This window comes from Electrona antarctica, assembly GCF_951216825.1.
Source record: "Electrona antarctica genome assembly, chromosome: 15".
NCBI lineage: Eukaryota > Metazoa > Chordata > Actinopteri > Myctophiformes > Myctophidae > Electrona > Electrona antarctica.
Genome location: NC_136796.1, coordinates 16,216,395 through 16,232,299, shown reverse-complemented (window position 1 = coordinate 16,232,299; position 15,905 = coordinate 16,216,395). Strand labels below are relative to the sequence as shown.

At 44.6% G+C, this 15,905-nt stretch overlaps 1 protein-coding gene across 4 annotated transcripts in view; it reads left to right on the top strand.

Moving 5' to 3' along the window:
* The window catches only part of gatad2b (GATA zinc finger domain containing 2B), a 57,505-nt gene that overhangs the window by 7,950 nt on the left and 33,650 nt on the right, over positions 1–15,905 (top strand). The window lies entirely within an intron of this gene.

Here is a 15,905-nt window from a genome sequence, read left to right as displayed (position 1 = left end):
CTTTCTTTCTTTCTTTCCCTTCTTTTCCTTCTTTTCCTTCTTTTCCTTCTTTTCCTTCTTTCATTCTTTTCTTCTTTCTTTCTTTCTTTCTTCTTTTTCCTTTTCAATGTTTAAACAACGTGCACTACGCCCCACCCTGTGGTCTGAAGTTCCGCACTGAGCCCTTTTTTTTGTCAAGGTGCCAGGTTTAAAAAAATCAGCGCCTCACAAGGCATATATTTTCCCTCTTTTCTGCGCCTGAAAAGCACAGGGGCTCCTCAATCGCCCCTCCCCCATCCCCCCCCCTCTCTCTGTGTCTATGGTGTGACGTTTTTTTCTTCTTTTTTTTCTTACCACTAACGGCTACATATTAAGAGATAATTCCATACCCTGAGGTTACAAACCGGCTTAGACTGGCTCTCTTTGCTGCGTACGTTTTGACTGCTCTGTACCCTGGGTAAAAAAAAAGCAAATTGTGGCTCTGTCTTTTTTTTTTTTTTTTTTAAAGGAACATGAGGCTAATTTATAGGAGTGACATGGTGTGTGGCTGTGGCGTCTGAGCGACACAAAGGCACAAACATACCGTCACATTTCTGCCTGTTTAATAGACCATTGAAATTACACTTTAATGCCATTGTCAGCCAGTACGCTGTTGTGAAACCTTTTGTATGTCCATATTTCAAGAACACAGCTCACATGTTGAAATTTTGGATTTGTTTTAACACAAATCTTCTCGTCTGTGGATCTTCAATCTGGGAACCCATTTGGTTACAAATATGGGGGCACCAGTGCCCTCCTTTTTGTGTAAAAATAGGAAGTTGGCTTGACTTCTCCCCTTTTGAGCCTATTCATACTCCAGTGTTAGGTGATAAGGTAACCACCGAAACGGTGTAAAAACAGATACATGGGTGAGCAGTGAAACACTGACACATTCAGTAGAGCAGATCAGAATCTGTTCTTGAGAGAGAAATGTATTATTAACAACACTAAACAATACATCTAAGATTAGGAGGTCTCTGGCACAAAACTGTTTCAGAACTACTGATTTATAGAAGGCATTTGTAGAATCAGCCTCAAGTCTTAATGGGTTATGTTAATGCCCTACTTTGTCGTACTTTGTTTGGGAGACAAGAAACACTTTCCTGGGGTTTGTATGTGTGTAATACATGTTTTTAGATATTTTTGTAGCCTATTTCAAAGTGCCAGTGATGTCATGGACACTGGTCTCACAGACTCTCACTTCCTTCCTGGACTACATGTTGTCTCAGTAAGACAGCTTTATCCCTCTCCACAAGGTGGGTTGTGTGCAGCAAAGCATTATGGTCATTGTAGTAATCCAGCAGTGAGACCAGTGTCCACGACATCACAGACACTTTGAAATGGGACACTAAGTCCCAACTACGCATGCAGTTTATCACTCAGCTCTGCGATTTATATCTGGTGAACCTTATAGAACTCATCACTGCGTCCTATATATGAGTGGGCTGGCCTTCCTTGGCCGACAGGCGAAATAAACATTATTTTTAAAGCAATAGATGGGACTTTCACTTTACCATTGTATATTAAAGCTCTGCTGGATTGGAATCCTGTAACATATAGGACATGCTCCAGCCACTGGCTTACACTAACGGTTCCAAATGTAAACACATAAAACAGCCTTTTGTTTTAGTGGAATGACTTACAGCTTAAATTAAAGATCTGCTCTCCCATTACATACGGTCAATTTAAATCTTTGATTGCAGACTTACCCCCAAGTGTCTGCAACAGTTTTTAAACATGTATTAGATCAAAATGGGGAAATGTTGCTGTTCTGTTTTGTTGTTTTTGTTTATTGCTTTGAAAATGTTGTATATATGTTCTACTGTATCTCGACGACACTGCAAATGAGGGAAACCTCAATGTCTCTTGAGAATAAATAAAGGTTTGAATGAATGAAATACTAAAATATCTAAAAACTCAAATTACCCACATAAAAACCCCAGGAAAGTGTTTCTTGTCTCCCAAACATCATTAAAATAAGATATGGTTGAAAAAGGGGTGAAGTGGCCCCTTAACTCACTTTATGCCAAGAATATTTAACCAAATAGCACCCAGTGCTGATATTTTGAAGGAGACAAAAATCATATTTTTCGTCATATTGTACCTTAGTGGGGCTTCCTGACATCTGTAGTAGACATCGTTTGCAGTCTGGTGCGGTGGGGGGGGGAGGAGAGTGGACTTAGTGTCCCATTGGCCATGGGGCTTAGTGTCCCATTGGCTGTATAGGGCTAGTCTCCCATTGGCTTAGGTGCCAGCCAATCATGAAAATCTCACCACTACATCGCTACTAGACTAGAAAGTCTGATCATTGATCACCTCTGCAAGCTGATAAAAAAAGGTTGTCCTTTAAGTATAGTAACTGGTACACAGTGTGTGGAAGAGGTAGAGAGAGTGTTGGCTGCATTGTACTGGAATGATTATACAGTAGACTCCAGCATTGTACTGCATGTACTGTCTGGATTATACAATAGACTCCGGCACATTGATTTACTCCTGCGCTGACAAACAGTTGGTTGGTCTGTGTTTCATCTGTGAAACCAACAATGATGAGAGGGACACCGTGACACTGCGTCTCGACTAAGATATGTCTGTCTGTCCTACCCTGCTGTTCCTCGCTGGCTGGACAAATTGATCAGAATTTGCACACAGGCATTGACCATTCCCTATATAGTCAAAAAAGTTTTATAGGATTCCAATAGAATTTTATAGGATTCTATTGGAACTTTGGACAATCCTATAGGATTTTCCAAAGTGCCCGCCTGATGAATTGAAAATGGAGGACCCTGTCTTAGTGCTTTTCCTGGTTTTATAGCAGTTTTTGTATTGACCTGTACCTTCGTTGAAATGTTAATGTACCCAATATACCCATACTACATACTGTGATTTTGTTTTTCAATCAATGAATCATGCAGTTCCAGCTTTGGCCAGTTGGGGTAGCTTCAACGTTTCCAAGCCGCTCTGAGGGCTTGATATAATGTATGGAATGCATACTAAGAAAACAACTACTTAATACTACCTAAGGTTAATATGACTATCAACATGGACATGATTATGACAATTATGCATTTTTTCATGCTAATTGAGATTACACCATGTAATAATTGTGGTGGGCCTACCCACACAGTGAGGAAACAATCCCATGTTCCTGTCTGTCTGTCTGTCTGTCTGTCTGTCTGTCTGTCTGTCTGTCTGTCTGTCTGTCTGTCTGTCTGTCTGTCTGTCTGTCTGTCTGTCTGTCTGTCTGTCTGTCTGTCTGTCTGTCTGTCTGTCTGTCTGTCACACACACACACACACACACACACACACACACACACACACACACACACACACACACACACACATCCTTTCTTTTTTCCTGCTCTCGCTGCCCCACCCCCATATTCCTTATGCCCTCATCCCTAACACACACACACACACACACACACACACACACACACACACATACACACACACACACACACACACACACACACACACACACACACACACACAGCCCCGGGGCGACAGCAGAACGGGAATTGATTAGTGGCACGACTTAAAAATAGACAGGCCAGTTGTCATGGCAACGGCCACAATGAGCTGTTGTCTTGTTTAATGAACACCAGAGATGTCTGTCTGTCTGTCTGTCTGTCTGTCTGTCTGTCTGTCTGTCTGTCTGTCTGTCTGTCTGTCTGTCTGTCTGTCTGTCTGTCTGTCTGTCTGTCTGTCTGTCTGTCTGTCTGTCTGTCTGTCTGTCTCTCTTTACTGTCTGTCTGTCTGTCTCTCTTCACTGTGTGTGTGTGTGTGTGTGTGTGTGTGTGTGTGTGTGTGTGTGTGTGTGTGTGTGTGTGTGTGTGTGTGTGTGTGTGTGTGTGTGTGTGTGTGTGTGTGTGTGTGTGTGTGTGTGTGTGTGTGTGTGTGTGTGTGTGTGCAGTAACGGTGTTAAATAAATAACTATATAATGTGATGTATAAGTACACCCCCTGGACATGACACTAGTATGTCACATGTATGTACAACTACACTCTTGGACATGAGTCACATGACGCTAGTATATTACATACTTAACCCCAATACTACCCCTGAGTGCCAAGCAGGGAGGCATTGAGTCCAATCCAACCCCTGAGTGCCAAGCAGGGAGGCATTGAGTCCAATCCAACCCCTGAGTGCCAAGCAGGGAGGCATTGAGTCCAACCTCTGAGTGCCAAGCAGGCATTGAGGCCAACCCCTGAGTGCCAAGCAGGGAGGCATTGAGTCCAATCCAACCCCTGAGTGCCAAGCAGGGAGGCATTGAGGCCAACCCCTGAGTGCCAAGCAGGGAGGCATTGAGGCCAACCCCTGAGTGCCAAGCAGGGAGGCATTGAGTCCAACCTCTGAGTGCCAAGCAGGCATTGAGGCCAACCCCTGAGTGCCAAGCAGGGAGGCCAACCCCTGAGTGCCAAGCAGGGAGGCATTGAGTCCAACCTCTGAGTGCCAAGCAGGGAGGCATTGAGTCCAACCTCTGAGTGCCAAGCAGGGAGGCATTGAGTCCAACCTCTGAGTGCCAAGCAGGGAGGCATTGAGTCCAACCTCTGAGTGCCAAGCAGGCATTGAGGCCAACCCCTGAGTGCCAAGCAGGGAGGCATTGAGTCCAACCTCTGAGTGCCAAGCAGGCATTGAGGCCAACCCCTGAGTGCCAAGCAGGGAGGCATTGAGTCCAACATCTGAGTGCCAAGCAGGGAGGCATTGAGTCCAACCCCCGAGTGCCAAGCAGGGAGGCATTGAGTCCAATGTCTATAGGCCTAGTCTTTGGTTTGACCCAACCTGGGAATTGTACCCCCGACCTCCCAGTCGTAAAAAACTAAAAAAGAAAAAGCTTGAACAAAAAAATATCACTTTCACTTCCAGCATTCCAGAATGGCAGAACAGCAGTGCTCATCCATTTCTCTCTCACAACACACACACACACACACACACACACACACACACGAACAGATACCATCTCACCACACACACAACCTGCATTCTGTTGCTCACAGCCAACCAATTACAAGTCTGTTGCCATGGGCGCCATCCTCCTAATTGGTCTCATTAGTGTCAGAAACTGGCTGTATGCAAATGAGTGGTCCTATTCCCAGCAGCCCGCCTGCCTGCCTGATGCGCTGCGCGGGCAGAACAAACCCTACCTCCAATTAGTGAATCAACCAATGAGCTTAGCTGCCTCTGCCGTGGCCACGCCCCCAAATTGCAGGGGCCTGTTATAATCTGAGATCGTCTCTGGGCCCGTCACAATTCAGTATTTAAGTCCGACGTCATTTTGTAGTGCTACGTAACGTCCGGGTCCAAGTGGCACCAGCTCCCGTCCGCATCTCATTGTAAATAGAATATCTAAACGCGTGAATCTTTTTACAATGACGTTATTTTTCAGAAAGGAAGCCATTGAGGGTTAAAATGGGTCTTAATGCTTCCAACTCGAGTAGAATTATTAACGACAAAAAGAAAATGATGTGGAGACAATAAAGACTATTATTATCATTATTATTGAAGGTGGTAACAGTCCATTTGCTCAGTAAAATATTTCGGGCGCATATTTAGAATGTTTGCAGGCTTGAGTATGTTGAATCTAGTTTGCATTCATTAGGATTTAGTTCACACAATGAAATAAAATGGCGATAGTATTCCGTGTGGGGCAGACGGCCTGTCACCGCCAGATTTGGGAGAGCAGCGCAGCTTTGTTGTTGCGAGGAAAGCAGTAAAATGAGACTTTCGTGGTTGTTTTCGTCTCAGATTTAGTCCGACGGAGCGTCACAGTATAACTCTATGGGGACACAAAAGCGACACAAAGTAGGACCCGGATGTATCTCAGGAGGGGGTGCTCACGTCACAGCTAAAATACTGAATTATTCAATAATAGTCTAATTGCAATTATTTAAGATAATCGCGATTGTTTCACATAATTATCATAATCGTTTCCACGTTGGAAAGTGTTCATATATTCTCTACCATTGAGCTAATGGAACCGGCTATTTTCCGAAAATGCTTTCCCCACAATAACAAGAAAGGTCACTAGTATGAAGCCCTGAGGCACTCCCATCAACCGTATAAGGTTTAAGTGAATCCATACCCCTCCATTTACATTTTATGTGACAGCATATGTGCTATATAATATATAGCACATATGCTGTCACATAAAATGTAAGTATATGTATATATATTGTCCCGATGCAATCACGTGATCAGAAATTGGGGCCAATCACGTCATTTTCAAATGATCAGAATTGTATCATGTGATGGTGACATCCCTAGTATCAATATTATATTCATATCATGATGTTAGACTAGCCTCGGTCCCAGACATCCCTAGTATCAATATTATATTCATATCATGATGTTAGACTAGCCTCGGTCCCAGACTATCTCCTCTGCCAAGAGAAAAGCCTGGTCACAACCAGGCAGAGACGCTATCGGCGGACGTGCCGTACACTTGTTTCATTCACGGAAATTCCGTAACTTCCGCTGTGATTTTGGATATTGTATTGTGATATGGCATAAGTGTCATATCACAGATATAAATATCTGAAATGATCGGAATCGGATCGGGAAAAAAAACGTGATCGGCACATCCCTACTAGCAATAGATGTGTTTTCTTAACTACTTTCAACCTGGCGTTCCACTTCCTACCTGGCGTTCATTATAGGAACATTTTCAAAATGTTTATATGTTTTTGCCATCTCTATTTTTGTCTGAAATGAGACCTCTGACCACCAATATGTGTTATATTGTATTAACACATTGATTGGCAGGTAACAATATTAATTAATTCTTCCGCCACCCCCAGTGTTTTTCAATGTTTTTACTGTACCTTATATAGTCGACTCGCAAAGGCTGTCTACTCTGGAGGGGCGAACAATCGTCTTTTCTTTCACCCGGAAAATACATTTTGTAAACACGATCATCGGTTCTTTAGTTATGGGCCGTTGAATATAGCTTGTTTTGACCAGAATCTGAGAGTGTATTTTTGTAAATCTGATAACATAGAGGCTGACCAGAGTAGTTTTTATTTTTTTAAAAGTGCCTGTATCCGTCTCCTAGCATCCTAGCATAATGTTTCTTGAACTGACGCTAGAGGAGACCCACGTCTGTCCCTTTCTCTGTGAATGTCATGTGTCCGCTGCTCCGTGTTGTTGTTTCTCCGTGAATGTCGTGTGTCCAATGTCCGTGTATATTCTCGGGCCATCGCATCACAGAAAGAGAAACCACGGAGCTGGGTTGAAAACGCACGTGTAGGGTCAGTGACGTATCGCGGCTGCGGAGCACGGGCTTCCGCATGCTCGCCATGCGCCACGGTCTATGACTTGCCGAACTGAACTGCGCACGAAATGTTCACTCGCAACCTTTTACCGGCTCAAATGTATATATGATGATAGCTCCAACTAAATCCATTTCATCTAATAACAGGCCTTGATCAACTAATATTTTCATAAAGCACCAAATAATGACAGTTCCCACAAATTACACCATGATCAAACACAGATGGTAATGAATGCTCTCCTCTTCATGCTGTTTTCCATCTCCATGGAATGAGCTGTTTCAGGATTCACTAACATGAAAAACTGCGGTAGCCACGGGTGAACTACCCTTTAATATTAAAATGAACATATTACTAGAATGTATTTCACTTAAACAACTTAAAAAAGTAGTTCATCGACTTAATTTCTATAAATTAAACACCCATGAAGCCTTGAATTCATGGAGATATAATTTGACCCCTACCCGCGTATTCTCCGGTAGGAGACTATTGACCTCTGACCCGGTCAACAGATCATTGGCTCAGGAATGCGACGACAAATGAAAAATCTCCATGAATTCAAGGCCTCATGAGGTGTGTAATTGATAGAAAATAAGTCAGTTTTTGGGTGAACTACTCCTTTAACTAATTTGAATGGAGAACCCCCTCAAGGACCTCACTGGACCCCACTTGTGAGAACCAACGTTGTTAGGGCTGTCACGATTTATTGGAACATAAATAAACTTATATTAATATCATTTTAATTTCTGTTTGGTTTTTAGACTTCATAATCATAAATTGTGCAGGGCAGATACTGTATATTGCCAGATAAGTAACTTAAATAAACAAAGAAATAGCTGACAAAAATCACACCCGTGTGAAGTAAGTGGTGCAACTCCGTGTGGGGGTCCCCGGGGGGACATCCAGGAACGCACCCAGGGGGGCGGGCCTGTTCCGGCGAGCCGCCCCGCGTCCGAAACAGTTAAGAAATGACAGTTACCGTGTGGGGGTCCCTGTACTGTACTGTACTGTACTGTACTGTACTGATACACCTGAAATCATCATATATACAGTTAATATGTATGTGTGTTAGCCTGCACAACAGTGACACTTGGTTTAGAAAACCAACCAAATGCTATTTTTGTGCTCAGACCCAGCCAGGGAGGCAGCCACACACAAAGCTACTTAATGAAATGGTTGCACCACTTAAAAATAAAATGTAAAAATAGCAGAAATTTCTGATCTACAAGCTTACAATGCGTCACAAAGTGACATGTTGTAAGCTTGTAGATCAGCTGTTTCTGCTATTTTTGGAAAAATGTTTGAGAATAAAATGTGTCGACATGGAAAGGATTATGACAAAATATTTGCGATTATCTCAAACAATTGTGATCAGGCGATTATGCAGTAGGTAATTACCTATTGCATAATCGCCTGATCGCAAATACAAACTAGAAAAAGTGCCCTTCTGGGCACAGGTCTCCACCAGGAGGATAGGAGTGTGTGTGATATTTGGCAAAATGTTTAGGAGTAATATAAACATGTTTTTTGGTTTGTTTGTTTCTTGCAACAATTTTCTTCATTTTGTTGAGGAAATGCAGAGCCAGATCACTCATAGCATCTCTGAGGATAGAATTCTGGATGAGCAGGACATGTGCAGCATTTTGTACAAAACGGGCTACTGCTGAAAACTTTGGAAGGCAATCTTAGCTAATCAGTGTAGAATCTGAGAAATCCAACAGACTCGTCTTGATCACATGACTACAACAGAGATCATGTGTACCGATTTGCGTGAGATTTGGATGAAATCTGTGCGACTAACATAAACAATGTGTTTTGAGAAATCAGCCTCATGGTGGCGCTATAACCGGCAGATGTGGAGGGATGCAGGGAGAATGTTTTTCCATGGCCTCTAGTGAGTGTGCATACATAAGTTGTCGATGCAGTTATAGGTAAAAACAGGAATTGGCCAGTTATAGCGCCACCGTGAGGCTGATTTGGGAAATAAATAGTGGCATGTCGTCCTCGGCCTAGTGGAAATGCGCGTGTATAATTTCATGGAAATTGGACACTGTGTTTGTGATTTGTGGCATTTTGTTCGAAACGGACCAATCATGTGAGCTTTGGAAGCCTATCTTAGCCAATCAGGATGGAAGATGGGAAATTGTGCAGATCCGTGTTGATCACATGACTATGGAGATAGTGTATACCGAATTGTGTGATGTATGGATAAAATATGTACGAGTTATCTACAGAAATGTGTTTTGCCTAAATCGGCCTCATGGTGGCGCTATAACAGGCCATTGAGGAATATTTGGGGCAGAGGTTCGTCGTTGGCATCCAGGGAGTGTGTGTGCACAGTTTGGCATGGATCGGGCCAACGGTGCCGGAGATTAGCTGATAACGGACGGAAGGACACACACACACACACACACACACACACACACACACACGGACGGAGTGCAAAACATACTCAGTCTCTCCCCATGCCTTCGGCTTGGTGGAGACAATTACACTTACAACAGTTAACAGTTATAGGCCTGTTACAATTTGGAACAGGCCTATAACTGTTGTAAGTGTGTAAGTGTCAGAAGAATGTGAATCTGTTAACACAGCGTTTCTATTTGACCAAGAAAATATCACTTGTCCTCACTTGCCCTAATCGTCAAGTAATACATCATGATGGTGACAGCCCTAGCCCACGTCAAGGACCCCAAATTGACACTCAGTATTAGCCCACGGACCCCCATTTCAAAATATATGCCAGGGACCCCCATAAGAGAAGATTTTTACGGCTCTAGTAGTGATTTTCAACAATTTTAATTTCAAAGGCCCCGGTTTGACCTGAATTAGGCTATGGTCATTAATTGCATTTCTATCTCTGGGACCCCAATTTATATTGTAAAATCAAAGTTAATTTAACTCTTAGTGTACACATGTGGCAGTGGACTGCCCTAGCCATTAGTAGACATGGCTCTACTGACCCTGTGTGACCCGGCTGTCACAAACCCTCATAGTGTGTCAAGTGTCACCGCCTAAAGCTCCGTAATGTCACACCACACATGACACTGTTGATCCATACGTGTATGACTCATACTCGGTATTGGGGCAGCACTGGCTCAGGAGGTAGAGAGCAGGTCGTCCAATGATCCGTGGGTCGGCGGTTCGAATCCCGGCTCCTCCTGTCTACATGTCGAAGTGTCCTTGGGCAAGACACTGAACCCCACCTTGCCTCCATTGGTGTGTGAATGTGGGAAGTGTGGACGTTGGCGTTGACTGTTCGCCGCTTCACCTCCCGATGTATGAATTCATGGACCATTGTAAAGCGCTTTGAGTAAGCATGTAGTGCAGGGGTCCTCAACTAGAAATGCTGAAGGTCCACTAATATTTTTTGAAAAAGACTAAGGTCCGGTCCCATGAGCGCGACGCGGGCTGCCGCCCGCTGAACATTTTGATTAATTAATGAATTACTGGGCAGACACTGGGGAGGCACTGGGGAGACACTGGGGAGGCACTGGGGAGACACTGGGGAGGCACTGGGGAGACACTGGGGAGCCACTGGGGGGACACTGGGGAGGCACTGGGGGGACACTGGCGAGGCACTGGCCAGTGTCTGGCAATGTCTGGCACTGGACATTTCATATCACACACACACCATGATTTTTTGTGCCCAGGGTCCACAGAGAGGTGGTCCGCGGTCCGGTCGTGGACCGCGGTCCACCAGTTGAGGACCCCTGATGTAGTGCGTAGAAAAGCACTATAAAAATGCAATCCCTTATTATTGTTATTATTATTATTATTATTATTATAAGAGCTGGATGGGAAAACTATAAGAGGTTCCCAGGCTCCCCTAGAGTTTGTGTCGAAGTGTCGTCCTTGAGCAAGACTCTGAACCCCTAACTGCTCCCTATGTGCAGGTATTTGCCGTGCGGGCGAGTACCTGCAGCATCGACTCTTGTGTAATATTGCATGATATAAACAAAACACAAAAACAGCAGCTGGGTGAAAACTGCTCCAGAATCTGGTGGTGCCACTCTTGATACTGCAGTAGTGGTCCTTGCCCGGCCACGGTCCTTGTAGCCTACATAGACCACGGCCCATCACCAAAGTCACAAGCTGTTCAACTGCCTACAACTAGTAGGCGGTTGAATGGCTTGTGACTTGGGTGATGCTTGTCCTTGATGATGCGCTGGGCTTTGACAGTTTTGTACAGTTCCTGGAGTGCGGGGAGCTCGTCTCCCATGATGCTCTCTGCCGATCCCACTACTCTGTGTAGGCTGATCTTTTCTCGGGCAGTACAGTTCCCATACCAGGCCGCATCCTGTCAGAACGCCTTCAGCTGAGCTATTGTAGTACAGCCTGAGGATGCTGTGTCCTACTCCGAGTTTCAGAATGGTACACAAAATCTTCATTGGTGCTGCTACTGTAGATCTCGTGAGAGAGTGTCGCTGGAACAGACAAAAGGTCTATATTATAGACCTTTTGTTATAGACTGTTGTAGAATGTTATAGAATGTTATAGACTCTATAACAAGGTAGATTTTCTCTCTTGTCTCTCTGAAAAAAGCCATTTTGTGTTGGAATGTTGTGTGGCCTGTGTCCAATTGGGGCTAAAGGTAGCAAGGTAGGGTAAGTGGTTTTCTTTGGTTAAAATAATTGTTAAATAGCTCTATATGATGATAGTACAACTACACTGGCTTCCTGACAAGTTCCGCATCAATTTCAAACTCCTCATTCTCACCTATATGTCAAAACGCCCTGGCTCCACACTACCTCTCTGACCTCCTCCATAATCCTCCTGTGACACGGAAACCTGCGCTCTACAAACTTGGACCTCCTCTCTGTCCCCAAGGCAGACAAGCAAACCTTGGGGGACGGAACGCGTTCAGTGTGGCAGCCCCCACCCTGTGGGACTCTCTCCCAATAGAGATTTGCCATGCTCCAACACTGGACTCTTTTAAGGCTGCCTTGAAAAGACAGCTATTCTTTCAATCTTATGGCATAAGTTGTTGTTTGTTACTTTGTAAAGCGTCCTTGGGTTTATGAAAGGTGCTATATAAATTCAAGCTATTATTATTATTATTATTATTAGTAGTAGTAGTAGTAGTAGTAGTAGTCATTACTAGTACTTAGTGTTTGTTCATTATCTGCGTCTGCCAAATGCCTAAATTGTAACGGGAGTCTCCTCGTCTCTCCCAGCTCTTGAAACAGCAAAATGCATTTTCAGGTTGGGGTACCAATTTTATCCAATCAAGATAGAGGTCTCCGAATAGAGACAGGATACAGATTAAACAAGTGAAATTGGATGTGATGACACAAAGAGAAAAAAAAAGAAATTAAATTGGAACTGGAACTGAAACACAAAAATGTAAGCTGATAAATGGGTATCCTGATTTGGCTGACATCGTGCAACCCACCTTGTTACTGAACAAACACAACAAACCCAAAAATGTCACTTAACTAATAGACTCCAACCTACTTCCGGTCTCCTAAAGGGGCCTCAGATAAAGGAAGTAAACCACAGATGGGGAGTCTTGCTCTCCTATTTGTCTTGGGTTCTATCAGGGGTGTTAACTAACATGAGAAGGGCATTATTATTCTACCTGTCGGCGATGCCAAACACAGCTCTCTTTGTGTGGTGACGACAAGGGGGCTTGCGGAGTGGAGGTGACGGCAGCATGGCTGCCATTTTGTCACCTAACAACCTGCTCCGTGTGCTACCGAGGAGCAGGAGGAGAGGGGGAAGGATTAATGAAGTGGATTGTGGGTAAATCAGCGGCGGTGGATCATCAGGAGCTGCAGATTTGTGATTTTGGGAGTTTGGCCAAGGACTGCATGATGACTGAACCCCCTCCCTCCCCTCTCTATCCCTCTCTGATGGGTGGGCCTGAACCCCCTTCCTCCCCCCTCTATCCCTCTCAGATGGGTGGGCCTGAACCCCCTTCCTCCCCTTCCTCAGATTAATGATCAATCGATTGTGCCCCGGCTTGGATTGACGGAATTAACAAAGACAGTGGTCCTGGTTATCGGTATCACAAAATATATATACATCTTTCAAGGTTTTAAAGATTTTTTTTTTTTTTTTTTTTTTAATCTTAGTGTTTGAAAATCACTGCCTTATAGAGCCAGGGATGGCATGACGGCAGCACCCCTCCATACTCCTCTCCTCTGCAGCATAGAGATAAGCCTGGCAACAACACACACACACACACACCATGCTTAAAACATGTAAATTATATGATTGGATGCTCTGTGTGTGTGTGTGTGTGTGTGTGTGTGTGTGTGTGTGTGTGTGTGTGTGTGTGTGTGTGTGTGTGTGTGTGTGTGTGTGTGTGTGTGTGTGTGTGTGTGTGTGTGTGTGTGTGTGTGTGTGTGTGTGTGTGTGTGTGTGTGTGTGTGTGTGTGTGTGTGTGTGTGTGACTGTGTGTGTGTGTGTGTGTTCCATCAGCCAAATGAATTGTCATGATCAGATGATGCGTTAAATGAGCTGCAGATTCCACCGTATACCAGGCACGGATGCCTTATTGCTGTACCTTTGAGGGCATACAGAGAAACTGGACATTTTTCTAAGCTCCAATCTGATCGACCGGCAGCGGTGGCACACACATAAAGAGAAAGTGTGCGCGTGATGGGCGGACGGTTGGATGGGGGCACTAAGGCTTGGCATTATGACATGCTAGTATATGTCAGGAGAGAGAGCTGGCGTCTTCCTTTTAAACGCACGCACGCACGCACACACACACACACACGCTGACACACTTGTGGATAGGATGATGCCGTACCGTACACACTGTACATAAAATGCATCAAGGGCACAAAAACAGCAGTTGTAAGCTACACACCTCTGTCAGGAATCGGATACTTAAAACAGGGCAGGGGCCCAACAGAAAACTCCAAGCGTGTGTGTTTATTTTTACAACAAGTGAGGCATATTTTTTGGGGGGAGTGGGGGAGGGGCACATCATACACACACCTCCTTTGTGGCACAGGCACACACAGTCGCACACAGTCTCTCTCACACACACACACACACGCGCACACACACACACACACAGCTATAGCAGAATGCGGAGAGAGGCCATGTACATCCCTTCGTCATTGATCATTCTACCCCCTTTTTTGGAAGGGGGGGGGGGAGTAATGCCTAATGTCACATCTTCTTTTCGCTTAAAGGGCATGAAGAACACTTTGGTTTAGGTTTGGGTTGTGTTCTGTTGTTCCTGTTGATTTCACTATTTGGCGATCTGGATCAGTGGATATATTTGGTGCTGGGTTTGGTGTTGTTGAATCAGAATCAGCTTTGTTTATGATTGTAAACAGGATAGTCTCGCGTAGCCAGACAACTATCCCACAATCTCCGAATGATATATAGATTCTGGAACGACACCTCCAGAAATCCAGAAGCTGCCATTTCGGTTCACAAAAATATATTTTAAAATATCTGCACAAGCTGCACATGCTATATGATGTTGATTTATATTAGGATAAATTTGCGCGACTATAAAGACGAAACGGAAGTGGGGAGGAGGCTTCACTTCCGCTTTATCGCTTGCTCATGATCAGAGCTCCTGTCTCCGGACTGTATGACGGAAGCATTTGAAAATTGCAGGAGGCAACAATCTGGCAAAGCGAGACTATAAACAGGATAAGACAGGATAAGACAGGCTTTCACCTGACGAGGAGCATATTTTAAATGGTCAGTTTCTAATCAATGGAGCAATTACTTTTGATTTGTTGTCCAACTTTGGAGTTGCATCACGGCACAACCTTTAACTCTACCAAAGTAGTCTTGCCCTTTAAGTCATGCCCGCCAGTGGCCCCACCACGCTTACAGATCACTCTCTTTTACAGCCAAATATCGTGCAAAAACGTCATCTCCATTGTTTTTTCATATGTTGGTGCCCTACTTCGCCACACAACTTAAGGCCGTCGCTCAAAAAAGAGTGAAAATAGCTGATGGACAACCTCACGATGCAGCGTGTTGTGATGTTGTTGTAGATAGGCCATTTCAACTAGCCTACTTCTATTTCTTATGTTATCTGTATAGTAATAATCGTTACAAAAAAGTGGCCATACAAGGTTTCCACTCCCAACGATATAGCCGAACTCAAAATGATTTACAGGTATGGCGCGTGCATGCACGTTGTGTGCATGTTGCTGTGGAATTCCCCCCCCCCCCTTTTCTTTTCTGTCGGTGGCAGATTTTGGAGTTTCAACTCTCTCTCTCTCTCTCTCTCTCTCTCTCTCTGCCGGCCAACTTGGGACAGACGAGAGACGAGAGGATCAAATATACGAACGTTACAGAATACAAAAACGTGAAGCGGTGGCCAAACCATGTTGTTCTAGTCTCAGTGTTCCTCCCTCCCCTCTCCCTCCCCATGCCTCTTGCCGTCTGTGTGCGTGTGTGTGTCTATGTCTCTCTCTCTCTGTCTCTCTCTGTCTCTCTCCCCCTTTACCCCTGGTTGCTGCTGCATGTGTGGCTGGCACTGTGCCCAAAGCCGCCAGGCTGTGTGTCCTTGAGTACGCGTGTGCAAGCCCCTTTTTGTGTGTGTGTGTGTGTGTGTGTGTGTGTGTGTGTGTGTGTGTGTGTGTGTGTGGGGAAGTGGAGGGAGGGTCTTTTTTTTGTCAGAGGGAAGGGGGT